Source organism: Cryptomeria japonica, chromosome 4 (assembly GCF_030272615.1).
Source record: "Cryptomeria japonica chromosome 4, Sugi_1.0, whole genome shotgun sequence".
NCBI lineage: Eukaryota > Viridiplantae > Streptophyta > Pinopsida > Cupressales > Cupressaceae > Cryptomeria > Cryptomeria japonica.
The window spans coordinates 299,811,834-299,828,291 of NC_081408.1; the positions used below are offsets into that span (position 1 = coordinate 299,811,834).

Below are 16,458 nucleotides of genomic sequence, written 5' to 3' on the forward strand. Positions count from 1 at the left end.
TGAACCTATCCAAGATTTTGTCAATATATTTCTCTTAAGTCAATCTGATTTGTCTGTGTTGTCTATCCCTGATTATTGTCATGACAAGAATCTTCTTGACTGCCCCTAGATCTTTCATGGCAAACCACTGAGCTAAATGTTGCTTGAATTCCTTAATAACCCTCATGTTGCTACCAATGACTAACATGTCATCAACATAAACTAGAAGTATAACAAACTCATGATTTGCAAGCCACTTGAAGTAGAGACATGGATCGGATTCGCAACAAATGAAGTTGTGCTAAGCCATAAAGCTATCAAACTTAAGATACCATTGTCTCGGGGCTTGCTTGAGGTCATATAAGTTGCGCTTGAGTTTGCAATATAAATGTTCATGACCTGATCTAACAAAGCCTTCAGGCTGCTCCATGTACAAATCTTCTTCAACATCTCCATGAAGAAAAGTCATCTTGACATCAAGCTATTCAAGCTCAAGATCCCACATTGTTGCCATACCCAAGACTACACGAATGGTTTGCATTTTGACGACGAGTGAGAAGATTTCATTGAAGTCAATTCCCTTTTGTTGATCAAATCCTTTTACTACCAATATTGCTCGATAGTGTTGTTTACCTCCATCTTCTTCTTTCAGCTGATAGACCCATTTGTTATTCAAAGGTCTTCAATTAGGGGGGAGCTTCACCAAGTCCCAAGTGGCATTGGCCTACAAAGAAGCCATTTCTTCATGCATAGCTTCCATCCACTTCACAAAATTTTGATCTTTGCAATCCTGCTTAAATGTTGTAGCCTCTAACTGGTCTGAGAGCAAAAGCTCATAATCATCCAATTTAGATGGAGACTTCTTTTGTCTAGTTGACCTCCTCAATTGAGGTGCTTGCTCTCTCAAAAGCACTCTGTGTTGGTAGACTGCTCTATTCCTCATTATTGTCTTGTTAATGAACATTTCGAGGTTCAACACCCTGATTTTGTAAACCTCCACTGGACTGTGGCAGCAAATTGCCCTATTCGGGAACACAGACTTGTCATGTGCCCCTAAATTTAGCTTGTAAAGACATCACATGCCTGGTCATGGGGTTGTGTATTGCATTCAAACTGCTACATATGAGGTTGTGAAGGCGACACAAAAGCATGGACTAGCAACGTTGAGAAATCGGCGCCCAAGTGAGCTGGCATGTGCAAAGTGGTGGAGGGAGGCAGAATTGAAGGCAACGCACTAATAAAAGGAGGCTACGTGGGATATCCTAAGCGCGGTGTATCGTATCTAAGAGGCGGCACATCATGTGCAGCAAGCTATGCATTATTTCCTAAGGGTTGTGGGTCAAGGTGTGGAGGTTGGAGGTTAAGGTGTGGAGGTTGTGAGGAAGCTCAAGGAAGTCTGTGAGTGCGTAGAAACATCAAGAGGCAAGGAAACATTAGGATGAAAACCGACAGTGGGAATAATTCCCTATTATTGAACCATATTAGATCCATTTCAAACAAATCGACATTAATAAAATTATTGGAAGATGTGTTCTATTTCAACAAACCTAGGAAATTTTCCTCATTGAAAACGACATCCCGACTGTGAATTATCTTTTTGATAATGGGATCCCAAAGCCTGAAACCAAATTGATCCTCACCATTGCCAAGAAAAATACATTTTTTTTATTTTACAGCCAACTTTGTTCTCTGCTCTTTAGGAACATGAGCGCACCATGAACGAAGGCTTCACAACTGAAAACGCGAAGATGAGAATATGAAATTCGTTTGCCCAACCAAACTTCTTCTAAGATATCGAAATCCAATCTGGATGAGAGGCTTTTGTTGATCAAATAAACAGCTATGTTAACCGCCTCTTCCCAAAACTCCTTGCTTAAGCCTGTATTTGACAACATACATCAAGCCCTCTCAAGAATAGTTATGTTCATCTGCTCAGTTGTACCATTTTCTTGAGGAACAAAATTCTCCCCCATTATTGGTTTTTAAACATTTGATTTTACGCCCAATTTGATTCTCAACCAAAGCTTTGAAAATTTTGAATTTTGAAAAGGCTTTTGATTTTTTATGCATCATGTAAACCCACACTTTATGAGTAAAATCATCAATAAAAGAAACAAAATAATTTGCACCTCCAAAAGAGGTTACCTCTGTAGGTCCGAAAATGTAGAAATGGACAAGCTCCAAGGGTGATGTTTTCTTATCATGACCGATCTTCAGGAAGTTGATTCACCTTTGTTTTCCATGGACACAATGCTCACAGAACTCCGAATCAATGAACTTCAAACCAAGAAGTTGATCCCTCCTCAACATAACTTCAAGTCCCTTTTGGCTCATATGTCCGAGCCTCTTATGCCAAAAGTCTGAGCCACTGTCGACAACTGGCATTGCAACTCCCACTTCAACAGGACATTCTCACATATAAAGACTACCCAATTTGCAACCTTTACAAGCACCAAGGCACCCTTGGTTACTTTCCAAGTATCTAAAGAAAATTTGACATCACATCCTTTAGCATAAAGTTGACTTACAAAGATGAGATTGTGTTTCATTGTGGGAACATACCTCACATCTTTCAAGATCCATTTATTTCCATTTTGCAATGACAATGTGACGTCACCTTTTCCTACGATGGCACATTCTTTATTATCACCAAGAAAAAACTTTTCGGAACATACCTTCTTGATAATTTGTCACCTGAATCGAGCACCCACAATTTTGCAACAGTGTCACTAGCTAATAGAACACTAACTGATAGAACCAAAACACCTTCATCTTTGTCATATGCTATGTTAGCTTCATTATTGCTCACCTTCTCTTATGCCTTTTTGTAATTCCAACGGTTCTTTTTTGTGTGACCACTTTTGCCACAAAACCAACATTCTCCATTTCTGCCTCTAGACTTCGATCTTCTGGCAGATTTGGACCTCCTTTTGTTTTTATTTCAGCCTCTATCTTGACTCTTTCCTCGATCACCAATACTTACAGCAGTCAAGGCATCACCAGATGAAGAGGAGTCTTGATTTTTTCTCCGCGTGTCTTCACTGAGAAGAGTAGCTGCAACATCATCAAATTGTAGTTTTCTCTAGATAGCCACCGAAGTGCTAACTACCATCACAACTCCTTCCCAACTATTAGGTAATGAGCATAATAATAAAATAGCTTTTATTTCATCATCCAGATTAAATCCCACCGATTTCGATTGGGTGACTAAGGTGTTAAATTCATTCAGATGATTAGAAAAAATTCCACCTTTCATCTTCAAATTGTATAACCTCTTCATGATAAATACCTTGTTAGATGCTAAAGCCATCACATACATGCATGAGAGTGTCCCATAATGCTTTTGAAGTTTTCTCTACTCAGACATTGAATAGAACATTGCTTGATAACGAAAGAAAAAAGTGGCTTTGGCTTTCTTGTCCATTTTCTCCCACCCTTCGTCAGACATCTTACCTTGTCCTTTGGTTTTCCCTTCTAAAGCGAGTGAAAGATCTTGCTTGATTAGCAATGACTCCATCTGCACTTTCCACAATCCGAAATTCTGCCCCACGAACTTCTCGATTTTCCATTTGTCTGCTTCGTCCATTCTTCTGGGAATTCATCAAGATTCCCAACCAGCTTCGCCGAGCTTCTTCACCTGAGCTCTGATACCAGTTGTTGAGTGAAGAAATGAACAGTACAGGCCAAACAGAAAATATTAAATCAAATGCATAAGCAAAACACACAGTGAACAGGTCAAGAAGACAGACAAAGTATTTTTAAAGTGGTTCACCAATTAGCTACGTCCACATTGAGCATAGGATCGCTCTCTGTTATTACTCAGAAAAAAATCTCTAATACATCAATCTGTGTCTTTCTATAATACGAACACAATATGTTCTTCTTCCTACAGCAAAAAATATATTAACTCGCAATGACTAACAATAGTCAAATAAACCATAACCTCTGAAGGAAATTAATTGCAGCCTCATCGTGTGAGTAGAAGATGCAGAGGTCAATAAAAAATAGGAATGCAATGGAAGTGTTACAATAAGGATTGGACTGCATTTATAGTCCACATACACCAACATTTCAAAGTTCTCATCACCACAATACCCTGGTAAGCGTTGCAAGCTTTTATCATTCTGACGTGATTGAAATTTGTAACAGCATGGGGAACCATAACATAGCTCTCCGAATGACTGTCCTAAGGTTTTTTTTTCAGAAATGAATAGATCCAAAAAGTTACATAAATTACAGAAATTCAGACTAATATATATTTGGGTAGACGCTGTAGAGAAATCTCCGTGCTTAAATGTGCTCGAGTGGAAAAAGTATTCTATAGAAAATTAGAGCCTATTAAGAGGTCCAAATGCTGGAAATAAATATTGCAACATAGTTGGATCAGAAATACAGCTTATGACATTATATTACTAACACAATTTGTACAAGACAAACGCAACATACACATTTTATCCATGAAAGCTCATGGGATTAGCAGCCAATTAGGTATGTTGCTTTGAATTTGTGAGTAACAAAACATAGCCATTTGAAGAACTAAAACTAATATTTCATTTATTGTTCATTAAACTTAAGCATCTCAAATCAAACTATTGAACATTGCATTAGAGAAAAGCTCATATGAGTCGTTCTCGGGCCAAGGAAAGCTCCTATAAATCTACAGAATCTTAAATGACCAGAACCTGTATTCTTTTCATCCACCGTAGAAGATATTTTTGAAGAATTTTCTATTTTTTGAAAGCAACCATTTGAGGGGGAAGAGGATCTAATTATACTTTGAATGCGTGTTGTTGTAGAAAATATTCCAGGTCTGCATTGTTCTTGGCAGGTATTTCATTGGCAATTATTTAACTGTAGTTTAGATTCATTGGAATACAGGGGAACCAATTAGGAGACCACAGCCTTCTTAGGGGGGGAGAAGTTTTATGTGTAGCAGGAGGATCAACAGTTGCAAGAAAAATACTAAAGAGATTTGTCTATAAATATAAGAAAGCACATGGAAGATTGAGTGTGTTGAACAGTTTCCAGACACTTATTTAACTGTAGTTTAGATTCATTGGAATACAGGGGAACCAATTAGGAGACCACAGCCTTCTTAGGGTGGAGAAGTTTTATGTGTAGCAGGAGGATCAACAGTTGCAAGAAAAATACTAAAGAGATTTGTCTATAAATATAAAAAAGCACATGGAAGATTGAGTGTGTTGAACAGTTTCCAGACTCCCTGCACTACTTAATTTGACTTACAAGATGTCAAAGATGAACAATAACGATAAGCAATGTGCCAGCACCTAACAGAGTGCTATGGTAACCTTTACAGAAAAATTTGACTTTACAAACTGTGATCTGACCTACGATCTTGTCCCCTTCTATATTAAAACTCTTTGTATCACGCTTTAATCAAGGGACTTCTTTAGAACTCCATGGCTTTGGAGTGTGCAAGTGGCCAAAATCCAACTGAATCACAAGTTCACCTATCTAAATCATATAAGAAATAAGCAGGCATTATCAGTCTAAGCACACAGCAAACATCTTTACACATAATCTTCATTATGGAGCTCTTTAATGAATGTATAATCTTTGCCAATACGACAAATCTTTTACAATAGAAACAAGTAAAGCTAAACCAGCCTATAAATTTTTCTGACTTTGACAGAACATAAATATTCCTTCAAAGACAATCTTATTTACAGTCTTGGATTCCACACGAAAATAGAATGCCATGAATAGAAACTCCATGTGACAAAATTATGGCAATTTACAGGTAAGTGAAAATGCACATGATGTTTTCACATGCTTTTCAACACTTATATTCACTTTTCATCTGCACTTGTCATTCATGTGACCACCAGCTTAGTTCTACGCAAACTATGATCATATCAACTGAAGATAGAAGAGCTAGATCAACTTCAAAACTCCCTCAAACAATACATAAGGCATCCCATCTTGACTTCAATGTGATGCACATTAATTTGGTGACAGTCTTATTAATTAGCAGGAAAAATAAAATAAAATATCTCACAGATAAAAGGTCAAGGCCCTATCAGTACACAAACTCCGTCCCAAGGACTACGAATTGGATGCCCCCTGACTAGACAACAAAATAATCAACAAACCAAAAAGTTAAAACAAAATTTATAATTTTAACCTTACTTCACGATCCCCAGTGGCACCACCATGTAGGGTCTGCAACACAATTAGGATGCCTGGATGTGTCAATCTGTCAACCTGTAGCCCACCTGCCCAAAACCGGACATATTGAGCCAAGGACATTTATTGTAGTATCAACGCCAAAGTTAAATTCAATGTCAAAATTACGTTTGGTATTTCTGTTATAAGTATTAAAGAAAACTGAGTTAAGTCATCGAGTATATATATATAATGGCAAGTGAGTTGCCTTCTTTTACTATCTCTCTGAAGAGAAGAAATAAGGTTTTATTCGCATTTTAGAAGTTGATGAGCACTTACCATCCAACAATCATTTATGATTCTTGTGTAGATCGGGTCCAATTTTCTACAATAGTTCAAAACGGTGTTACCAGAATCGCCAATCACCCGGCAACTCTCATGGTTACTGAAGTCAGTGAGTCTGACCAAGTCTAATTCAAGTTTTTCAAAATTCATACTTTTTTCTAAAATACTTTTATATTGTTCTTTTCCAAAAGTACTGATTCCATGCTAAGTTTTTGCCAAGTCCATGTCCAAAGCAAAAATGAGCTTCCTTGGTCTGGTCACAATGGTTCAAATGGATCATATACAATTCACCAACCTTACACAGGTCTAATAAGGCACACTCCTGAACAAGGCTTCTTACAACCAATTACAAGTGTCCTTTATATGCATTTATGTACATGAAGGGGAGATAAATATATTAACAACTATAACAGTCATACTACAGAAACCATGGTTTAACCGCATATTAAATTTTGCCACGGTCAAATCAAACATTCCTGATCATCTATTGTGCCTATTATTGCATATTTTCACATTATGGTAATCCCACCTTGTCCATCTCCTTCATTGAGATACCTGGGATTTTTGTAATATCCTCATAGATATGTTGTCTTCACTGGGATATTGTACCATGAACCCCATCGCATACAAGTTTATGGTACATTAGGATCCATAATTATAATGGGCATACCTTACCATTTATTATATACTATCTCATACAGTATATTAAAGATAAAATATAGAAGATATGTATGAAAGTTAATTATATAAGATAAACAGAGTTTACATGTATAGGATAAACTCTATAATGTAAGGAGAGCTTACATATATATACTATCTCATATGTTAATTAAAAGTTAAAATATTGATGCGTACGTGTGAAAGATAATTATATACGATAAACAGAGTTTATAATGTAGTTAGAGCTTACGTATATTACAAGAATTTATTCTATAATATTTGAGGTAAGGACATTCTACGTGTATATATAAATAGAGTTGCATCTCATTTATTATTTATTATTTATTATTTTTCATTCAAGTGCTAAAGTGATGAAGTGATTTGATACATTGGGTGTACCATCCTCCCCTGTCCCCTGTCCCCCATCCCAGCTGTTGCATGTTAACTCAACGGTTATGGGATGCTAATGGAGATCTTTCAATAATAAAGAAGATAAAATCTCATTTATTTAGATATTTAATTATAAATTGCTTTTTGCATAGAATTATACAAACTTTAGCAATTTACAACAAGCTGTACTTTTTGGAGCAATTAGTAGAACTGGTTTGCTGTTATGTTGCTCCTTCTTCATGCAAATAGCATATAAGTTATGGCTTGTATTGTTTTTCTAAGGCCCATCTCATCTGAAAAACATAGCAAATATAAACATTTCAAAACATGCAAAGATAGGTTATGATTAATATTACAAGTAAATCCCAGTATCCTCTAATTTAATCTACATCAACATCAAACATTTCAAAACATGAAAAGATAGGTTATGACTAATATTACAAGACAAGAAAATCCCAGTATCCTCTAATTTAATCTACATCAACAAATGCAGTTTGCTGCATTCACAAATAGAATTGAAAGTGGACAGCATATGATCATTTACAATCAAACATGAAATCAGAACAGTGCTTGAACATCGATAATTCAGAAGAAAGATGTAATTTCTAAATTTTGAAGGCTACAACAAGCCAAGAATGCATCCTTTCGAAATAATCGACTACAAATGAACACATGATATCAATGTACCAAAACAGAATATAATAAAGAATGCATACAACTACGCAAAAAAGTCCTACTAATAGTTTCATTCACACAAATATGAAATTGATTCTACAGTCGGATGGAAAATGAACAATTTTCAAACAACCTTAAACAATCCAAGACTTCTCGGACTTCTCTGCAGATGACGTGGAATCACCTTTCCATGTAGCAGGCACATAAATTATATGTAAAGCTACATGTAGTTATAACTGAAGTGCAATAAATAAATCATGGCTTATTTAGCCATCCAATAAAGATAAAGCATCTCTAGTCAAGGTCAAACCATCAAAAGAGGTTTTTAAACTGTGGAGTTTATTGCATACCATTATTTTAATTTTCTGCATGAGTATACTTCCAAAATGCCAGCTTTGTTGCTCAAACGAGATGTAAATGAAATGTTCTATTTACCACTGAGAAGATTTCTCCAAAATCAACCTTCTGAAAGACTTCAGAGTGTACTAAAGGTACAATTTCTCATAACGATCACACCCTTCTAGACTGTGTACAAGATACTGTTTATTCTATACCATTGAGAAGCTTCCTACACAATCACCCTTTTGAAAGACTGTATACAAGATACAGCTAGTAATCACATCATTATATTACGAGATAAGACAAAATGACTGAAAATGAGGTCCACGTCTAAGTTGTCGGTTCTGGTATGAGGTCAAAAGTATGGGTACGGGGCATGGGCATGCTAGTAAAGCAAATAAATTCTTGGGTGTGGTACGAATGTGTACAGTTGTGTAAAGTTTGATCCAACCATTAAACAAACTCAATATAACTATAATTGATGAACAAGAACTTTAGACACACCATAAGATCTTGATGCACACTAGTCATGATGCACACTTCCATAAAAGAAATAACACTAGTAGGATGTTATGTTATATACATCATTCAACCTTGACCCACACCAAGCATGATATATAAGTTTGATGCAGACTTCAAATAAAACCTATACAACTCAATAGAATATATGTCATTAGTACCTTCAAACCAAGCCCATCATACATCTCAATAATATATCTGTAGATCCCGCATGTATAAACCATACAACCATGTAGAAGCATCAATGTCACTCAACCATGATGCAGGTACAAGAAACTTTCAAACAAAATTCATAATGTCATTAGAACCTTCACTCAAAAAGTCATTCAACCTAATGCACACCATATATACCATATTCCGTTAGAACATAAGATTCAATGTCATTAACCATAATGCATATATGCCATTAGAACCTTCACTCATCATATCATTATCATCCATGAATAAGCACACTAAGCACACCGTAGAAGGTTTATGATCACTGGTCATGATGCAAGTTTAGCATAAAATCTAGAACAATTATAGGATGCTATATCACAAGAACACAAAACACTCTGTAAAAGTTAGATGTAGATTAGTTATGTAATCACCATGCAAAAGACTCGATGTGACTCAACCATGATCCATAAACAAACACACTGGGCACATCATAGGAGTTTGGCCCAACCTTCAAACAAAACCCATACAAATCAATCACATATACAACATTATAAAGTTTAAACAAGATATATACAACTTAATTATGTGTTATCATATCCTAAATACAAATGTTATGTAATCACATTGCACAATAGCGAATGTCACTAACCGCATGATACATGGATAAGCACATCAAAAAATCATATCAGTATCATCAATGAATAAGCACATAAGCACACCATAGGATTTATATCACTAGTTGTGATGCAAGTTTAGCATAAAATCACTTATAAAACACAAGACCACAAAACACTCTATAAAGGATAAATGTAGATTAGTTACGTAATTTTCATATAAAACCAATAAAACTTGATTAATCATCAATCCTTTCACATGTAATCACAATGCAAAAGACTCAACGTGACTCAACCATGATCCATAAGCAAACACACTAGGCAACATCATAGGAGTTTTGCCCAACCTTCAAACAAAACCCATACAAATCAATCACATATACAACATTATAAAGTTTAAACAAGATAAATGTAGATTAGTTACGTAATTTTCATATTAAACCAATAAAACTTGATTAATCATCAATCCTTTCACATGTAATCACCATGCAAAAGACTCAACGTGACTCAACCATGATCCATAAGCAAACACACTAGGCGACATTTATAGGAGTTTTGCCCAACCTTCAAACAAAACCCATGCAGATCAATCACATATACAACATTATAAAGTTTAAACAAGATATATACAACTTGTGTTATCATATCCTAAATACAAATGCCATATAATCACATTGCACAATAGCGAATGTCACTAACCACGTGACTAACCACGTGATAAACAAACACACTAGGCACATCAAAAGAGTTTTGCCAAACATATACAACATTATAAAGCTTAAACAAGATATATACAGCATAATTGTGTGTAATCACCATGCAAAAGACTCAATGTGACTCAACAATTATAGCACATCAAAGGAGTTTTGCCAAACATATTCAACATTATAAAGCTTAAACAATATATATACAGCTTAATTATGTGTTACCATATCCTAAATACAAATGCCATATTATCACATTGAGCAATAGTGAATGTCACTAACCACATGATACATGGACAAATATACAAGTCGTGGTGCATAGATAATATGTATCTGACCACTATGGAGTGCTTAATGCTCTTGTGCACTAATTTTGACAATAAAAATACCTATACAGTCATCATACACTAGTGAATGTCACTCAACCATGATGCATGAACAAGCACTCTAGGCACACCATATGAGTTTAATTCAAGCTTTTAAAAAACACCATAGAACTCAATGGCATATATATCATTAGAACCTTCAAACATAACCCATCTAGTTAACTCAATGACAAATATCATTAAACCCTTCGTATAAAAGTCATGCAAATGTCATATACATGAATGAATGTCATTCAATCATGATGCATGGGCAAACACACTATACACGCCATAGGAGTTTGATGCAACCTTCAAACAAAACCGATTCAAATTGATATGTATTTTTCATTAAAACCTTTAAAAAAAAACACATAACCCGATGATATTTCTTGTTAAACCCTTTGTGTAACAGCCATTCGATCATCACTCATAAATAAATATTAAACAAAAGTGCACTCATAACAGCATAGGGTAAACCCTTTGTGTAAAAACTATTCAATCATCACCCATATATAATATAAATATTAAACAAAAGTGCACTCAAAACACCATAGGGATTTGACGCAATATTCAAACAAAACCCGTATAAGTCAATAACATATATGTGCCATTAGAACTTCAAACAAAAGCCATACAGCTAAATGACGTATATACCATTAGAACTCAAAAAAAAACCTATACAATCACAGTGCACAAATGTAAATATCACTAACAATGTTAGATGGTTAAGCACAACGCATTGTAGAAGTTTGATGTAAACTAGCCATGATAGAAGCTTAACTCAAAAGCCACATATCTTGTAAGATTACAGGTCATCTAACCCTAAGAGGTAAAATTATACACCATATATACCATATCCAATTGGAACCATCACACACTAGAGTTTATGTCACTCAACCATGTTGAATGAGCAAGCATACAAGGAATGCTATAGTAGTTTGATGTACATTAGCCATATTAAAAAGGCATTAATCCTAATGCATAAGTGCACTAGGACAAGAACACTATGCACTCAATAGCCATTAGAACCATATTAGACACATTAATTTTACTAAGTCTCAATGAATGTTATTTTTTTTATTAGACCCTTCACACAAAAGCTATATAGATAACTAATAGAGTGTACAAGTCTATCATTCCATTATAGAATTGCATAGAAGACAATGTTAATGCATGCCATCTAACCATTTAAAAAATATCATAAAACATATGAAAAATATTAAATAAAGTTAATCTAAATTCACAACAATAAAATTTAAAATATTTTGCATTTCTACATGTACACAAATGTGACTCAAACAATTACAAACCCTACCGCATTGGATAATTTCATTACAGAGGAACCATTTAAAATCGTTTTTCAGTTCCTTGCAATTCTCATTACACGATTCACTACTTCAATGCTCTTAACTTGTTCTAAAACTTTGCAGCTATGGAATGTTGATTTAGCTACTTTTTATAAAAAAGAGTTTATGTTTTAATTAGTTTGCCATCATACTGTATATTTAGTGGTTTAGTTTCCCTTACTTGAATTGAACAAGCCACTATGGATGGTTGTGTTTGGGTTGGGTAAGAATACTCTGCCTTGAATTATTTTTCTTATTTGATTATTCTTCTCTTTTCTACTCACTGTCATAATACATTTATTTTCTAATGTCTCTTTTTCTAGCTCCAATTCATAAAATATCAACTCCATATACTAAAATTAAATGTAGTAGACTAGAAGTAATGCGAGTTCTAAATGACTACTTCTCAAATGTCTCTATCCTGCATAAAGGCTATGGCTATGTCATGCAGTGTTTTCGTGAGCATTAATATGAAGGTAACAGGAAATCCAAATTAGCAAACAAAAGGGAATGGCAGATTTTAAATATATGTAGCATTTCCTCAAGTATTAAAAATAGTAGGGCTTATCTTTACACCATAAACTTGCACCCCAGAAACTCTGTTTTTTTCTAATAATGCTTCTCTATTAAAGCCTCTTCATAATCCTATCCAATAGTGTTGCACTGCATTCAAACCAATTCCAGCTAATCAAATGCTTTCAAACCAATTTCAGCAAAGTCAACTCTCTAGTATTAAATTAGAAATTAGATCGTCCAAATATAGTTTGCATTGCTTCCAAATCAATTTTCAATTACTTTTCAAACTTATATCCTATTTCAAAGTAATCTGAGATTTTTTATCGTTTACATTAGAAAACTATTAGAATTTAATTGACTTGAGAGAAATAATAGACTATCCCAGGAGGCTCAAATCTTTATATACACAACAGTAAAAACAAATTACAGTAAACAATTAACAAAACCCCAAACAACAATGCTTTCAAACCAATTTCAGGTCAAATCTCTAGTATTAAATTAGAAAATAGATTCCCCAAATATAGTTTGCATTGCTTCCAAATCAATTTTCAATTAATTTTCAAACTTAATTCCTGTTTCAAAGTAATCTGAGTTTTTTAATTGTTTACATTAGAAAACTATTAGAATTTAATTGACTTGAGAGAAGTAATAGACTATCCCAGGAGGCTCAATTCTTTATAGGCACAGTAGTAAAAATAGTAAAATACATTACAGCAAACAATTAACAAATCCCTAAACAGCACATCTTCCGTTGGCATATAGGAAATGGGCCAACAATTTTCCTACGGCAGATAGGAAGTTGGTTAATATTAAACTTCTGCTACAATTAACAGAAACCATAAAGAGCTTACAAATTTACGATCCCTATCAGTTGCCCCTCGCGTACCCCTCACAGATATGAAATGGGCTATCAATTTTCCTGTAGCTGATGGTCTCCTTACTATTGTCTCGTGACAAAAATTCACGTAAGGCTCTGATGGGTGCAAGGGAAAAGAGTACTAACACGGAGGTTCTACGGTTGAAGCCAACAATGAGGGGAGCTCATGGGCTAATCTTGTGCAATGAGTACATCCTCACTAATGAGTGGCATGCCTGAAGTTTCACATCTTAGATGGGGTAATTGGTTCACTCTGAGGGATGAGATTGCCACAAAGAAAATATTGTAAACAAAGTTTACCAATGAAATTTAACTAAAATAATATATATAGAAAACTGGTAAGCAGATACATTACCTGGTAATAATAAGAAGAATTCTGCCTTTCTCATATTTGTGTTGCCGCCTCCTCTTCTCTGTCTCTTCTCATTCCTGTGTTGCCGCCTCTTCTCTGCCTCATCTTTTGCAACAAAACATTGACAAAGAAGTCTAATGGACATTCACAGCAGGGATGAAAACACCTGTAAAAGAAGATAACAGCATTCAAAATGACCATTCTTTGGCTGGAGATCCATGAAACCGAAAAAAATGACTACCAAAGTAACTGCTTCCCAATAATACTAATTTCACAACAAATAATGACAAGCAACAGCAATTTTTTTTACTTAATGGATCAATATACAAGGACATTCCCTACTGTGAAGCACAGAACACATAATGAGACAATGTGTATTGATTTATTAAAATCAACGGAATGTTTTAGTAAAACAACACATACTGAAACAATTGACTGCAAAATTCCTAGGTGTTAATAATTGTTTAGAAAGGGATGGAAATTTTATACAAAATCAAAAACTCAAAAATTTATTTTTAAGATCTTAAAAAGCTCAGTAGCAACAAAGAAATGTTCAAAAGACATTGACCACACCAAGGCGTAATAGTAGTTTGCCTTATCAAAACCTTCTATCTAGTCACAGGCATATAGAACAAAGGGCCTTTTCCTTACCATCAACATTTTAGATGACAATAATCATCATTCATGCAATTTCACAGCAGATAATAAAGTACCAAATTTATGGTTCCATTGTAAGGAATATCATAAACAATGAATGAACCAATATATTATATAAATGAACATCACATTTGAAATTAAAACTATTATGAGAACTGATAGCATTAACTTGCCGATTACAGAGAGATTAAAAATAAACATCTAGTATCATTGACCTACGGCACCTCTACCATATGGCTATGGAATGCGGCATACCACAACTCTAATTTTTGTCGTCATAGTAATTATCTTCCAACGAAATTTAACATCAAATCTTGAGACTGAAATATAAAACAGCACTATTAAATACACAAAAACTATGATTCTTAGTTTCCAACAACACCAGATCAAACAAACACAAAATCCTTCATAGACTCCATGGTGAAAACTGTGTGAAAACTACAAAGACCCAGAACATTATGACCAAAAATAAGGAGTGAAACATCATCTTCATGATATTAAAGATCACTTACATGCTTACAGAAAATGGACTCATAGTCGCTGACTAAAGCAGTACAACAATATTAACATAGCATCCTGTGTTGTCGTCTCCTCTTCTTTGCCTCTTCTCATCCTGTGTTATCACCTCCTCTTCTCTGCCTCTTTTTTGCTGCCACTATGAAAAAGTCCGCAACAAAATACAAGGGGAGAAAAATAACATAACACCACAAAAAATAAATTGTACAGAAAAACAACACAAGTAGACAGAACAGTGCGCACACAACATTGACAAAAACGGACATTCCCAGAAAAGGAAACAAAACATATGTAAAATAAGACGAACATTCACAACGGAAGTCAAAAAAAAAAAGAGCATTCTCTGCAAACCGAGAATGATGAAAAAAGGACATTCACAGAAGGAAAACATCAATAAAAGATGGAAGGGAATGAATAATACAGTTCTCTTCGCAGCTATTTATAACTCCTCCTAATTTCGAATTCCTTAAACCTTAACGACACTGTTTTTATCTTAACGGCACTGCTTTTTCTAGAACGACGCTGTTTTTTTCTTAACGGCACTGCTTTTTCTAAAACGACACTGCTTTTTTCTGAACGGCACTGCTTTTTCTACAACGACACTGCATTTTTTTTAAACGGTGCAAATTCTACTCAACGGTGCAAATTTGATTCTAACGGATCCATTGTTTGGGTTTCTTTGAGTGATCTACCCACAAAATAATTAGCGAAGTTGAGAATAGCCTGAGAGCCTCTCATAGTGGAGGTAGCTTGGTCATTAGCCAAATCAAAGCCAAGTTGAGAATGGTTGCTTCCGAAGAGTTAAATATTCCAAGCCAAATCAGGATGCATTGCCTTTTCGAATCCCTGATCTTTGCACCATATTTTCCCCACTCCTCTGTACTTCCTCTCCATCACTGGCTTCTCTTTGGCGGGCTTCTTCTGCTTTTTCCATGTGATTGAGCTTGTGATTTTTCATTTTTCTACATAACTTCTCTGTACAGTTGTCATAGTTTAATGAAATTGCCCTCTTCCTTCATTACTTCTACACTAAATTAATTAGCAGTATTTCTTATGTTGATGTTTGGCTCCAAACATTTGGAAGCTGCCAATTAATTAGAGTGCAGGGGAAGTTGCCATTTAGTTCCAAACATTTGCCACTCGAACTTGTTTATGCCACCTATTTTTTGGCTGGGGCTGATTCCAGGGCTTTCCATTGACTCTATTGGAGAGAAATTTTTTAACTTTTTATTTTATATTATTTATTTATTTTTCATGAGGATGTTTAAACTTCTATTTTTAAGGAAGATCAAATTTTTTTAAGGGCTACGGGGAATCTT

General features: G+C 34.9%; 1 long non-coding RNA gene across 1 annotated transcript; it reads right to left on the bottom strand.

Moving 5' to 3' along the window:
• Positions 1 to 5,498: 5,498 nt before the first annotated feature.
• On the bottom strand, positions 5,499 to 16,253 carry LOC131063804 (uncharacterized). The gene is made up of 3 exons (XR_009111167.2): positions 15,136 to 16,253; positions 13,970 to 14,132; positions 5,499 to 6,215 (listed from the first exon to the last, which is right to left on the bottom strand). It is a non-coding gene; the product is annotated as an uncharacterized LOC131063804 (long non-coding RNA).
• Between the last annotated feature and the right edge of the window lie 205 nt (positions 16,254 to 16,458).